General features: G+C 43.2%; 1 protein-coding gene and 1 pseudogene across 1 annotated transcript in view; both read right to left on the reverse strand.

The window, feature by feature from the left end:
- The window catches only part of Ntrk2 (neurotrophic receptor tyrosine kinase 2), a 388,716-nt gene that overhangs the window by 223,503 nt on the left and 149,962 nt on the right, over positions 1-15,251 (reverse strand). The gene's annotated exons all lie outside the window — the stretch shown is intronic.
- LOC111812070 lies at positions 5,198-5,282 on the reverse strand (annotated as a pseudogene).

Below are 15,251 nucleotides of genomic sequence, written 5' to 3' on the forward strand. Positions count from 1 at the left end.
AGACCTGGGTCAAGTTTGAGTTTTCAGCATGCAGAGAGCCAGTTTCTCCAGCACCATTTGTTAAAGAGGCTATCTTTCTTCCAGTGAATATGTTTGGCCCCTTTGTCAAATATAAGGTGGCTGAGTGTGTTTCTTATAACTTTTTTGTGATTGTTTTGTTTTGGCTTTCTTTTCTTTATTTTTTAATGTTTTTTCTTTAAACAAATCTTGCATGGTTATATCTGGCAGCCAGAGCAACTAATTTGAAGATAGCATCATGTAATACAGCAACCACTATTGAATTGCTATCACTTTGTCAAGTGAAACTTCATATCATTTTTAATGCTGTTTTTTCTATTACTATTTTGTATTCTTTAAAAAATTGTAAAAACTAAGTGGGACACTTAATGTGGAATGCATATGTATATGAATATTTTACCTCTTTCTCTATAATTTATATATCTTTTATAAAGACAATACCAGCATAGTTTTAGCAATCACTGAGAGAAAGAACTATGTAAAAACATGAGTATGAAAATTAGTTCTTTATAGTTGTATGTTGTTTCAAAAAATTTTGTGTAATAATTGAGAAAAACCTAATACCCATGTGACATTGGGTATAATGTATTTGATCAACAATATGCCTTGTTTATAGCATTTTCTTTTTCTCTTACACACTAAGAGCAGTTCAGAAAGATTAATAACACACAAACACACACACACATGCACACACACACACACATGCAGTAAACATGTAGAAGAGATGGAGAAGGAATGAGGCCCCCATATGATGCCAGCTTCTAACAACTACTGCTTACTTGGAAATTTCTTCCAGCACACTTCTAACCAAGGTTTTTATTTCTCTTTTTATTTATCTATTTATTCTTTTATGTATTTATTTATGAATTATGCATTTAATACAGTGTCTGCAGGATCTCACTACATAGCTCAGACTCGTAGTGATTCTCCTGTTTTCAGCCTCCAAGTGCTGGGATTATAGGCGAGCGCCACCACACCCAATCTCAGCGGCCATCTCAGCACACCCTGGAGATGGGGCCTGGAATTGAACCCTGGCTGCTGCCTTCTGCCTAAGCAGACACTTTAGTATGCTGAGCTACCTGGCTGACCCTTAACCAAGGTTTTCTAAGTTCATAAAGACTCAATAAAACCCTTCAGGATTAGACTCACACAAGACACTGCATACAATTCTAGGTACAGAAAACTTAGGTGACATGTGGAGGCACCCAAGGCCTGGGAGGACTCTGAGTAGGGGTTATATGTAGGGTGCATGACAAAGCATTAAAGGAAGCATTTTAGTGCAGTGGAAAATCAGCACCAAGTACATCCTGTTGTTAGGTCCACCAGGTTCCTACGTTTAGTATAATAACACCTGAATGCTGCATTGTTTTAAACTTCACTTCCTGCCACCAGCTAAGGAGTGTCCACCAGTGATGAAACAGTTGATCCCCAACCTTCTCCCATTCTGAAGTGCTAATGGCTACAAGGAGCTTTGTCCCACATATCTGTGATAGAATATTTCCAAGAATTATTGTTGCTCTCCCATTGATAAATGAAAAGCAAATCACTCTCAAATCCAGAGGGGACAAAGCATCTTTGCTCTCTCTGCAGCAGCCAGTCCACAAATTTCAAATATAAAAGAAAAATATGGGTCTTAGCAAAAAGGATTAAAGTGCCACATCCATCTGAGACCAAAAGTGAGCATCATAAATCCCCGTGCGGTCCCAGACGGCACCTGGTAGGCTTCCACCATCTATCCTGGAATGTCAGGGAGGTGTTTGTGGATGAGAGCAGTGTCCTCTAACTGCTTCCTCTCATATATGGTCTGGGGCTCAAACCACACCAGATGAGCAGAATGTCACTTGAGGCCACCAGAAAGAATATTTATCAGACCATGACCTGAGAAGAACTGGAGAGCAAAATTGTTGTTCTAGTCATTTCATTTAGAAAAGTAAAGTCATTGTAAACCAGCGAGCAGGGTCCCTTAGGCTCCATCTGCGAGTCCATGGAGCAAACCTGCCAGCAGATCTGTTTTGTTAGACTACAACTTTATGAAGAAAATGCTTTACATGACTGACCAGTGTTTTAAAATCAGGAAATTTCATATAACAATACAAACTTTTCACTTCTCAATACAGAGCTGGGAGGACTGGAAAGGAGGAGGGAAATACTTTTGCAGAATAGGAGGGGATGCTTCTGACAGAAGCCACACACGCACCTTGAGGCAGGCACGCTACCCCTCGCACAGTCCCTACCAGCCCACGCCACCACCCCATGCATCTGCCTGACTCCTGGAACAAGCACCGGTTGTGCAGCCCACAGGTCTCAGGAACAGAGGTCAGTATAGCAATATTTCAGTCTTCTCCAGCTTTTAATATTTTCATTCTTTCCTTGTGCTGCACTCTTCTATCCACCCCAAATGACCATAAAAAAGACATTTATATTTTTTAAAGAAACAAAAGTCATATTTAACTTGAGGCACAATTTAGTTCTTTAAAAATGTGAAAATATAATCCATGGGGCCTGGATTATAAAAGACATTAGGTAAAAGGTGTTTTAATAACAGTAGACGCTGGCATGACTAAAGGGGCTCATGGCCTTAAGGAATAAGATAGAAGAAATGGAGTATTTCAAATCTCTAATGTTATAACTGTATTTATTTATTTATTTATTTATTTATTTATTTGTGGAACCTGGGATTGAACTCAGGTCCTTGTGCTTGCCAAGGAAGTGCTTAATCTACTGAGCCATCTCCCTGGCCCTATAACTTTAAATTAGTAAATATAATACTAAATTTCCAAATGTGGGGGAATCAAGCAAAATCTAATGGTTTTTTAAATAATTTTAAAATATATCCAGTGCTTTCTCCTGGATTATTTCTCAAATTTACTCATAAGTTCACTTAGTTTCTTATCTATTTCTAAAAGCTCTGTTTCTGTCTCTGTCTCTGTCTTTCTCCTCAGTCCTCCTTTTTCTTCTTTTTTGGTAATGAGTCCATTTGAATTTTTTTTGAATAAATAAAAGAATTCATTTATGAAGGGGTAATAAAAGGCAGGAGGTTCATCTTGCCTTCTAGAAAATCTTTACCTGAAGTCGAATCTCCTTAAAGACAAACAGAATTAGGGAGAAGGAACAAATCTACGTAAATGCAAAATTTCCCTGTCATGAAAATAAATCCTGAGAGATAAATTTTTAGCTTCTACACAGAATGAATTCATAGCTCCTTGACAAATGATGTTCTGTGTTACTATGACAACAGGGCCTGCTAGAGGTGCACGTGCAGAAGCTGGCCCATAAATCAGAACACCTTAGGAAAGGGTTAAAACAAACATTTCTAGACTATTCCCCAGATATAGTGCCAAAAATGTAATTATAGACATTTGTATCAGTCTTCCATAAAGGATGACATCTCCAATTTTATAAAATGTTAATTAAAAAATCTATTAAATCCGTGTCCCTTGGAGAGAAATTAATATCACACCTAAGGTTGGGAGTCAGTGCAGCTCAGTGCCTGTGAAAATGGAAGAGGCAGAAGCAGAGTAGGCTTTCATCTCGAGGTAGTGCCCTGAGAGTTCTGCTGACTCTCCAGCTCTCAGGGGGTAAAGCACAGTGCTTACAGCCTTTCTGCAGCTTTGAGATATGAAAAAGCAAAGGTTTAGGGGTGGAACTGAAAGGGGAGAGCTGATAAACTGAAGTTAGCTCAACTGGAGGGGCAGCCGTGGAGTGCATGACAATCGTTAAGCCAAAAAAAGATGCAGAGGAGCAGAAATTGTTAGCAGTTTCCAAGAGGCCGGGACCATGAGAATGAGCTTGTAATCAGATATTAGGAACATGTTTCTCAAGGTAGAGGTCATGGGAGTCCATCCCAAGGGCCACACATTGGCAGCTCGCAAGCCAAATTGAAGCAAGCAGCAAGTTTCATCTGGCCAGCCCAGCATTCTGTTAAAAATGTTCACGTCTGCCAACATTAAGAAATCAGGAGATTGAACACAAAACTCTGGATGCTTCTTTTTCAAAAGCACAGGACTTGGCAACAGTAGGCCTGGATTCTGACCAGAAAACTGGAGCTGGAGTTGAGTTCAGAAAATAAAAGTCCCTCGAAATCAGTACTTTGTCTCTCCCCCGCCACCAGTTGTTAAATTAGAGTAAGACACAGACAAGGGGCTTGAGAAATGTCTAGGAAAAGGACAAGTGAGTACCAGCTAGATCTGTGCACTAGACATGCGGCCTCTGGGCTGCCCTTGCGCTGCTGCGAGACCCCTGACACTCTGTCCAGAGTCTGTAGAACAAGCTCACCTTCCATCTGCCATTCTGCTATCTTCCTGGTCCCTGTAGGCATCTGAAGGGGCACTTGACCATTCCACCAGTTTCTCTCTAGTTGGGATGCTCTGTGTGGCCTCCCAGTGTGACTCCCTGTAGAACCTATTCTGATAGCTTCGTAGGCAGAATGATAGTGCAATAATATTCTTAAAGGACATTTAAGAACATTCCAGAAAAATGAGCTTTCTTCAAAGTTTGGCATTATCTTCATGATATAGGCAGAATGCCGTACAAATTGTCTAGCCAAAGTCCTGGATCTACCTAGAACAAGCCTAGCACTGTGACAGGCTTCAGATGTGATCATTCATTTATTCATTCAATAAACACAGAACATAATCTAAGTTCTATTGTGACTAAAGGCCATGCAACATGTCTCTTCCACCTTCATGTCTAGGGAATTAAACATTTTTATGAATAAATTATTGGTGGCAATTTCTATAGGTAATAATTGTAGTGTGGTTCTACTATGTGCTATATATATATATATATATATATATATATATATATATATATATATATATGATATTAAAATACAGTGGATGCTTAAAATTTAAAAGAAATTATTACAGTAAAAGACAATTGCCATAAAGCCCCTTCACAGTACTCTCCCTTACTTTGAGCATACTTATTCCACTGTACTTGCCACTTTCTAAAGCAGTTCTGGAAGTCTACCTTCATGAGTTTCTTTAGTTGCCTTTTCTTGGCTGCCTGGATATCCTAAATTGGCTAAAAATGTTTACTTTTTGGGGTCCTTTTTACTGTATGGAAGAGCTAGGAGTCCCAAGGTAGACAGACTCACCATACTGTTTTTGAGTTCATAAGTGGACCAACACACCATACTGCCATTCACACTGTGGGATGGCACACAGCAACAGCATTCATCATTATTTTTTAAAGTTTTCAATTAGCAATAATCATGCCTCGGATAAACCTCATTGGCTACAATACTGCCACTGCGCAAAGCTCATCATTATTTTTTAATATGACTTCATAAAGACATTCACAAAGGAGGATTTCCAGAACTACTTCAGAAAGTAGCCAGAATGATGGGACAAGTATATTCAAAGTAACAGGGGGATTATTGGCAATGTATCTTTTACTATACATAATTGCAATTTAAATATTCACTGTATATTTCAAGCACATGTCATACATTTGTACCTTTTAATGGTAGAAATTGCTGCCCCTGTTTTAGAGGACAGGAAGCTGAGACTAGGGGCTAAGTGGTGATTTAAACACAAAAGTCCTGAGAACCTTCCCCAGGTACATTCATTCTACTACACTTCCAGCTTCCCAGTTTAAAGTTCTGCTCCCAAGTGTAGTGGCTTGGTAGTGATGTACAGAAACATACATGTCTGATCTTGACCTCTAAGGCCTGTGACCTTGATCTTATTTAGAAAAACAGCTCATCACCAATTTTATTTAAGGATCCCAAGACAAAATCATGCTGAATTTCAGATAATAATTATTCTTAACCGATAGGAAGAAGCCACCAGATCATACAGAAAGGCAACGTGAAGACAAGCAGCGACTGTAGCAATGTGATAATAATTAAGGGAATTCCTAGAACTGCCAGAAGCTCAGAGAGACCATCAGAGCCTCCAGGAAGAACCACCCAGGCACCAGCTCGGTTGCAGACCTCTGCCCCGCAATGTTAAGAGAAGAAATTCCTGCAGTTGAAGTCACAGAATCACAGATGTGGTGATTTGTGCTGGTGGCTATGGGAAACTAATAGATAAGGATGATGATCCTAGCTCATATGACAGAGAACTTGCCCAAGACAATGTTGCTTTTGCTGTTCGTAGAGTAGATGTGGATTCATTCAGGATCCTAAGGAAGCTGCCTGTTCCTGAAGACAGCACTTTACCCTCAAGTTCTTTCAATTCCTCCAAAAGTGAGCCCATCTGAGGATCACAGAGATTCTTCTTGCTTCTTTGAAAATACAGTGAATTCCCCTGACAGGATAGACCAGTGCGTTGGAGCCATCCATCTCAATGCAGAACAGAGGACCCAGCTCTGCTCAGCAGATCAGCTACAGCATGAAATGCTATAAAGGAAGAAAGATGGCTTCATTCTGTGCAGTAGCTTCTGGATATGGGGCTGACCTTGAAAAGTGTATAGTGATACTGATACCCATTTTTAACTATTGCTCATACTGTGTCACTATTTCCATTAATGTATTGCCTAAAACATTTCACATCCTGCTAGAATTTTTCCCATTTAATTGCCCCCTTTGCCTCACAAGTGGATGTCTCTGACCTTGTCTTATGGAGGGGACATCTAAGCTAAGCCAAGCCTTGGCCAATTGGTAGGTGGCGAGACTCTGGCAAAGGAAATACACAACAGTGGGAGAGGGCAGGTGAAACCCAGCTAGATGAACATTTTGGGAGACGGGGCAGATGTTTGGGCAAGTTAGGGTTGGAGCACAAGGGCGTTGGCATTCAAGCGACTTTTCTTTCTTGTCTTTTCTTTTCCCTCCCCTCAACTCCCTTCTCATTTCTTCACCTCCCTTCCTCTTCCTTTCCACTTCACTCTCATCCTTTTTTTTCCCAACATTTTTGACAAGGTGTCACTAAGTCATTAACTTTCCCAGGTTGAGCTGGAACTTGGTGTCTTCTTGCTTCTGCCTCTGAAAGTGCTGGGATTATAGGCATATGCCATCACACGCACCTCTGAACACCCTTTAGAGGTACTTAGACTTGATCTATTTAATTGTGCAAGCCAGCAGGGGTGTGTGAATGCTTGAGTCTGTACTTGAGGAAGATAGTGTGTGGTCCATGTTAGAAACACCATAGAAGAAGGGCAAGAAGACACAGCTGCACCTCCCAAATACAGAGGTCCTAGGGGGAGGTCCTGGAGGTGAGAATGGGGGGAAATGGGAGAAGTCTGAAGGATCTTGGGCAGGGAAATGTGGCTTGATTTCAAGACAGCATTCAAGAGCAGAAGCAGAGGAAGCTGCACTTCCCCAAGAAGTATAGAAGGATGAGCAAGCTGCCAAACAAGGCAGGGGCATGGGAAGTGGTTGGCTGAGCAAACGTGCTGGGTTCAATAGTCTGGGCCAGGGGTAGAGCTCAGAGGCACAAGTGCCTTCCTGGTAAGAGCAAGGCCCTTCCTGAATTTGATTCCCAGTTGAGAGAGAGAGAGAGAGAGAGAGAGAGAGAGAGAGAGAGAGAGAGAGAGAGAAAAGAAAATGAATCTGATCTCTGTGCTTCTGAGCTGCACACAGTCCAGAGACGTCCATTTAGGAGATGAGGTTGCCGCTGCTGCCCTCCTGTCCACCCCTGTTGGGCTTCCTCTGAGGGCAGCTGGATGCCTGCTACAGGGTCTATCTTTAAACACTGATGAGTGCTACATTCTGTCAATGAACAGCACACTGGAATATTGAGCTACAAGACGTAGCAACACCTCGAGGCACCCCTGTGAGATCTGCCTCACCAGCACAAGGGCAAGCACATTTCATGAGCTCTGACTTCAGCACTGGAGTACAGAGCACACAGGAACATGGTCTGGGTCACAGCTATGGAGTCTCCCAACCAAAGAAAAGCAACTGGTGACTGGAAGCCACTGCAGGCTCGCCTAGGAGGGCTTGGGGTCTGATGTTGCTGGCTCCAGAGATCCATTATACTTCCTATTGAGCTTCATCATCCTTCTCCAGATAGCCCTGCTACCTTCTCTCCAGCCATTTCTAGAGGAAAAGAGGAGATGGGAGACAGGGGCCCGCACACTGATAGCCAGGATGTGAGATGATTTGAATCCCACATGTTTATCTCATTAAGGAGCTGCTGGAACAGGTGTCAGTAAGCACAGGTATGCAGTCAGTCAGAAGACCAGAGTTCAGAGTCAAGCTTGACTGCAATTCTCACTGCTTGCGGGCTTAGGAAAGTCAAGGATTGGGGGGCAGGCACTCAGCTCCAAAGTCTTTGCTACTGGGTATCCTGACCCTGGTGGTGAGCAGCATCCTCCCCTCCCCTCTAGAGGACTGCTTTTGAGTTTCTGGAGCCCTCACTTTCCAGCTGCAGCCCTCAGCAGTGACTGACATGAAAGTCAATCCCTAAGCTTAAGGCTGGACAACTCTGAAGGACAACTTCTGATCCAGATGTCGGGCTGAAGCCACTGTTTGTCACATCCCTGCTTGTCTCTCCTTGCTCTGTCCTGCTTTCCCCCTTCCTTTTCCAGATATCCACTTGGTAAATCACCTTCACGTGAATACCCTTTCAATATCTCCTGCCAAAAAGCCCAAGCCAAGAGCCAAGGCTTGAATATGAAGGAATCCTATTTGGAAACTACCAAGGTCCAGCAAGATCACAGCAGGCAGAAAGACATGTTATATTTGGGTCACAAAGACTTTTTTAAAATACATGGGATTTCCAACACTTAAAAACTGGAAAATTTTACACAAAAAACAAGATCTTCCTTGCTCCTGAAAAATCAGAACATCTAGCTCCAAACCTGGCATTCTGTAGAGTAATGTGTGCCAGTGTTGGGGTTGCTCTTGCTCATGCATGGGGGCAGTCCTTGTCACCAAGCTACTCAAGCACAGTCCCTATCCCTGAAAGTCACTTGAGTCTTCAACCTGTGGTCTAATGCAGAGGGGTGGCCAATAAATTCTGTGGAATCTGAACGAAGCCTGATATCTCTGGAAAGCACTCCAGTGTGAGGGCTGTTGGAGACCAGAGAGAATAATTGTGTAAGAGGATGCATCTCTCTGCTCCACTCCAACTCTTTCCTCATGCCTGGCAAAGTATTGATACACACATCCATAAACACTCTTCTGGAGGAATATGAATCAATAACAAGAGCTGCCACAATAGAAAATGCATTTGACAGGAACACAAAACGAAATGAAATAAAAATCACTTGTAGTTTAACGATGTAGGTGAGAAAAACAAAACCAGGTCTTAGTTTCAGATGTTGTTTTATGTTACCATAAATACACTGCTGGCTACAGCTCAAGAATGATATTTCAAAGAGATCCAAATGTTGACTAGCACTCTGTGTACTTCTTTTTCAAGGTGTCTGGTTGAAGCCCTTCTAACCACTGCAAGCTGCTCACTGGTCCTGGGAGGAGGCAAAGGTTCCCTGAGCACTGGGACCCAGTGCTGTTGAGCCTGAAATGTGCAGGGCACTTGGGACACAGAGGTCAGGAGTCCTCTGTCCCTCCATACCCAACCAGCTGAGCTTTCAAAGCAGCCGAGATAAGGCAGCATCTGTTGCATGTGAGCCCCAAGAATGTACCTCACAGAGGTTCAGGAACAGGACCCTGACTGATGCACTCTGAAATTGTCCCATCTGCCCAAAGGCTGAGTGCCCTGGGCTACTTTCATGCCAATGGCAGAGAGTGGCAGAAAAATTATGGCAGTGCCCACCTGCGAGCCAACAAGCTCCCTGACAGCTACTGTTGGCTCAAGGATGTCTCAATACTGCCTTCCCACTAGGGGCTCTGCAGGGACCTGAGCAATCCTCCGCTGCCACCCCAAGGTCCTGGCACTGCGGTCAGAAGCTCCTGCGGCCCTTTCCAGTCTCTGCCCCATGTCTTCACTCATGAGCTCCTTCCGATGAAGAGCTTTACAACTTGAATTCCACCTCAATGTCTGATGCTATGCTGACACACTCTGCACCTGAAAATTCCTATTAGCTACTCTGTGCAAAACACATCTACTCCCCCCAGCCATGGAGGCTCCCAACTTCTGTGCAGCTGTCTTAGGTCAAGGAGGAAAACTCCTGTAAAGAAAACATAAAGGCAAGTGCACTGTATGACGTGAATAGGAGTTAAGGGAAGAGAATAAGAGTGTGGGGGTGGGCAGCCTTTCATATGTTCTGCCATGTGAACAATTTCCTGTGAAGAATATAGCCATGAGGATCCCCGAGCCACCTACTCATGCTATGAGGAAAAACCCTGAGACCTTCTTCATTACCTGTTTGTTCTGGAATCCCAGCTACTGAGGGGAGAGGATTTATCAACTTGCAGAGGACTTCTTGTGAAGCAGTCCTTTTGGACAACAGTGACAGCTACAAGGTTTCATTTGCTACAACCCAAACCTCAACATTTCCAGATTTTATTCAATTAAAAGGGAAGAAAGAGAAAAATACTTCCTGCATGAAATATGTAAAATGTACCTCATAACCAAGAAGGGAAAGGTTACCATAATTTGTGAGCACACAAACATGCATACATATGTGTGCATACACACACATACACACACACACACACACACACATGCTTCCTACAGTACTTTCTCTGCCTTCCTTGCAAGAAGGCTAACATTAAAAGGAAAGAAACCTTCAGGCTAGTTATTTCATAATTCACAGGAAAACAGAAAAGGGAGACAAAATCAGCAGCATCGTTTATAAGCCCTGGAAAATGGAAGCTTCCAAGCTGTCATAAATAAGGATGAAAACATTTGCCAAGTCAGAGATTTTGCCAAGTTTGAAATCCACTGTATCCTTGCATGTTGAAGCTCAGAACATAACACCAACCTTTTGGGATTTGTAATCATTTCTTCTCAGCAAAACTTCTTGCTATTTATATGAAAGTAAAAACAAAAATGCAAAACATACAACATGGAAATATTTTTTAGAACCCAAAAGCATTATGCACAGTGAGCCCTGGGCAGAGAATAAGGGCTTAAATGATATTCCTATTGGAATCAAATCCCCACTTCATCAACAAGTCTGAAAATGTGCAACATTCCTACTCTGTGTGTATGAATGAGTGTGTCTATATGAATCACTGTGCTCTTGCTGATGATTAATCAGTCATACACAGACACATACATGTGTGCTTACACACACACACACACACACACACACACATACACACACACCACACTGCCCCTCCACATCCGACCAATTTTAAAATTTGAGTGTGTGAAAATAAATAAAAGACAAAGATTGTGATATTTGCGTTTAGTGGCAAGAAAATAAGAAAAAAAAATAAAGGAAATGATTTTTTAAGAAACGTAAAAGGACGGGAAAGAAACCCAGAGAAACTACATGACCCTCTCCCAGTTAGGGAGAAATACTGCCCACCAGTTTACACAGCAACAAAAATGAATTATAGGCACAAAACCAAGAGCACAGGTCTGAAGCTATCTTGGAAGTGGTGGCTAACAGAACATGCCAGGCACAAAGGAAAATCACTGACTCCCGAGATGCAGGGCCAGAAGCAGGGGGTCTAGGGGCAGGTGGGTCAGATTTGTATAGTCTGGACATGTTATTGAACTGCCCAAGCTGTTGTTTTTTGATCTGTAAATTATGGCAACAATGGGACCCACATTGCTGGTGTGAGCATCAGACCATAGCCCATTAAAGCCAAAGACTGAGTCTCTTGGGTTCTCTCTGGTCTCCTCTGAGCCTTCCTTACTGTCTGAAGTGATAGACAATAAATATTTATGGGATGTTGAATAGACTTGGTACAAAATTAAATGAGATCATAGAGAATTAAGCATATGTCCCAGTCAAGGTTCTGTCAAGGAAAAATACTCCCCCCAGATGGTTTAAATGAAGATATATACTCTAGGCACTTTGGGCAGAGGTGTGAGCACATTAATTGGCTAAACAGGAAACAGTGAGGCACTGAATGACAATGGTGAGAAACCGTAGCATCTTTAGGGATGGAGATGCAGATGCAGATGAAGAAAGCGGTGTCCCCGGGTGCACAGAGCAGTGGCATCCATCCAGACTTCAAATGTAGAGACATGGTCCCTGCTCCAGTTGTGCTTCCACACCCAAAACGGCAGACAACTCCTGAGCAGCCCCTCCCCAAGGTCTCCTGTGCTCCCCGCTGGGCAGACACATCAGGAAGCCCACACTGCACCTTAGGTACTAAACAGCACTCAATGCAGCAGGGCAGTATTTGGAGCAGGGTGATGGTGAGGTACCCAACCTCCTCAAAGTAATATATATGGAAAAATCTGCTAGGAAGGCTTCCTTGAGAAGCCTAAAGCATCCTTGGAGGTTGTGCCCCAATTTATGAATAACCTTGCCCTCCTCCAAAGGCCAGACAGTACTGACAAGTCTATGATGTACTCCCCATTCAAATATGGATGCAAGGAGGATTAGGTGAAACAGCATGAACTTACCTGAAGCTGAATAATTCTTCCCAAAGCAATAGGTGTGGCCTACCCTTTTATTTAACATTCCAGTAAGATTAATCATGCTATAATGAAAATTACAAAAAAGAGATAAAAGGGTAGAAAATAAACACAAGAGGTATTTCTCTTTTCCCTTTGGAAACAGAATAAAAATATTAAAAGGAGGGCAGGAGAAGGAGAGAATAATGTACTGTTCATTAGCTCAGGCTAATGTAGAGATTTTGCTTCAGTAAACACAACCCTGGGATCTTACAATGTGTGAGAAGGACTCCACCAAAATGCTTGGGAAAGCACTGCTGGCCCTTGGCAGGCTCCCAGTCACTAGCTGCCAGACCAGACCCGCTGGGACAGAAGCATCTGTGTGGTCATGTTGCTCCAAGGCTACCCTGCCTCTTGGTGGCAGAAAGGCAAGCACAACATATGCACTTCTGCCACTTAGTTTTGTCTGTGGAGGTGACTGGATGAGCCCCAAACTGTCCCTCTCCACCAAGTCCTTCCATCCCCACTGAGGCAGATGTCCCAGAGCCTGTGCAATGGCCTGAAAGAGCTCCTCTAATGGAATGTGAAGGACTGAAAATGGAGAGTGATCAAAAATTATTTCGAGGACAGTCAAAACCGACAAACCCATCTTTGGTCACACAGCACAAAGCAAACCTGCTCTGGATTTTCCTTAGCTAATGAGCACTGAGTGCACATGTACTGATAGAATCTCTGCTTCATCCGGGAGAATGGGTAAAGCATGTGTTGTGTCTTGTGCTTTCAAGCCAGGATTTGCAAGGGACTGGTTAGTGGCACAGATGCCTGAGGCCTTATGAGGGCCTTTGGCCAGGCACTGCCACCCCTCTCTGGTTAACCTATTGTACACAACTAGAGCCCAACTGCCAATGCCTAGGGAGTGACTACTACACACTTCCCTGATCCAAGAGTCACCACTTCCTGCCACGATGAGCCAGAGGCTTCCACCTCATGCAGCAGGGCTCAGAGCCAGGCCACACAAGGGAGTTGTCGTGACACCCAGATCTTAAGCTAGGCTTCCTGAATTTGTCTTGGGACTTACTTTGGCGGGCTAGGTAATCTGAGACAAGTCCCCGGCTGACTCTGTCTCTGTGTCCTAATCTTTAAAATACAGTTACTACTTGCGTCATACTAATCCTATGAGGTTAGAAGGAAGATCAGAAACCACACAAAACAGTGTTTAGTGTGCAAAATATCAATATCCATCAACTATCACTCTCTCCTAGGTCCCATGGTAGAGCTCAGGTGTTTTTATATTTGTGTTTTGTGCATTGGGGCTGGAACCCAGGACCGCATACGTGCTACACAAGCACTCTGTCACTAAGCTACGTGCCCAGCCCAGATCTCTTCTGACATGTTAGGAAATGGTATGTAGCAATAGCACTTCACCCATTAGGCTTCCATGAGAGTATCTTTCATTTCAGTGCTGAGAAGACATCAGTGCCACTTATTCACGTACCAGTTCACTGATAGAAAAAAATCCTATTTAGGAATCAAAAAGCAATCTAGTTATTTGTAACTCACTGCCTATAAAAACTTACCCGTAAGGTCAGAGGAAATAGGAAACAAGTCTTTGATTTCAAACAACCTCTTGGTTAATTTGCTTTTTAAAAAAATTTCTATTCTCAGGTAAAGATTTTTAAATATATAACTGTAAAATTGAGGTTAATGTGAACTCAAGAGATGAAACACTCTAAGAATAAAAGGGGGTGACATCTTTAAGATGTTCGATGCTTCTCTTCTAGAGTCCTTCAATTCCAGGGCATTCTGCAAGGTCACTGAGCTGGTTTAATGCAGGCCTGCATGAATCAGATCCTCTAATAGAATTCAAATCTGAGCTCAATTTAACCTTTGAGGATTTCCTCAATAGGGGCTGGAAGAGTTATCACTCTTCCCGGAGAAGCTCTGCAGTAGCCTTGCACCTCAGACCACATCCAGAACAGCCCCGTGGGAGGTCTCCGCCAACATGACCTCTGCTTTTACACCACACAATCGAATATGGCCACAGGCGCACGGGAGTCTGTGGATCTCCAGGGTTTCCTGGTCACACCTAATGACAGTGAGGAACACAGCGCCAGCTGAGTACTATTAGCAGCACCAGGTGCCTCGCCACGCTGCCAGGTGTTCAGGCCTCTGGCTGAGCGCTGCCTCTTACCTCTCAGAGGAGCACCATGGGCAGCTACCTTGGCTGCCGTCAGCTCCTTTCAAAAAAATAAGCAAACTGAGCAACAGGTCCTACAGGCATCATGGGACGGAACTTGCATTCCAGCCCGGGAACTTTCCTGAGGCCATACTGCTTGGGAGCATAGCTGAGACTTGAACTTGCATAGTCCAGGACAAGTGCCAACTGCCTCAAGTTATCATGCAGGCTCCATATGGCAAGCAGGATCTGCTCTCAGCTCATCAGATTTACAAGGTGTTTAGGAAAAAAAATGAAAAGTATGAATCATTGTCACTGAATTCTGGGCTCTGAGAAGAGGGGTAAGGGCGCCTGGCATGATGAAACTTGATCACTGTGGATCATTCCTGCTATCCCCGTCTTTGCTATGAGACAAAATCCACCAAAGCCATGAGGAGGTGGCATAGGCCTAACTGAGTCTGAAATAGAGTCTTTCAAACTTTACTGTTCAGTTCTCTCCTCAAAGGGAAAATAAGGACGGCTGTGACAGGTGTGGAGTGGAGACAAAAGGCCATGAAATGTATTTGCCATTCTAGCATTGATCATAATGTCACTTAGAGCAGAGGGTCTGAGCTCTGAGTGTGGCCTCTTTCTGTGACACAGATCATCCAAGACTTTCCCTCAGAATTTAGAGTTTCACAAAAAAA

Source organism: Octodon degus, unplaced genomic scaffold (genome assembly GCF_000260255.1).
Source record: "Octodon degus isolate 3935 unplaced genomic scaffold, OctDeg1.0 scaffold00111, whole genome shotgun sequence".
Classification (NCBI taxonomy): Eukaryota; Metazoa; Chordata; class Mammalia; order Rodentia; family Octodontidae; genus Octodon; species Octodon degus.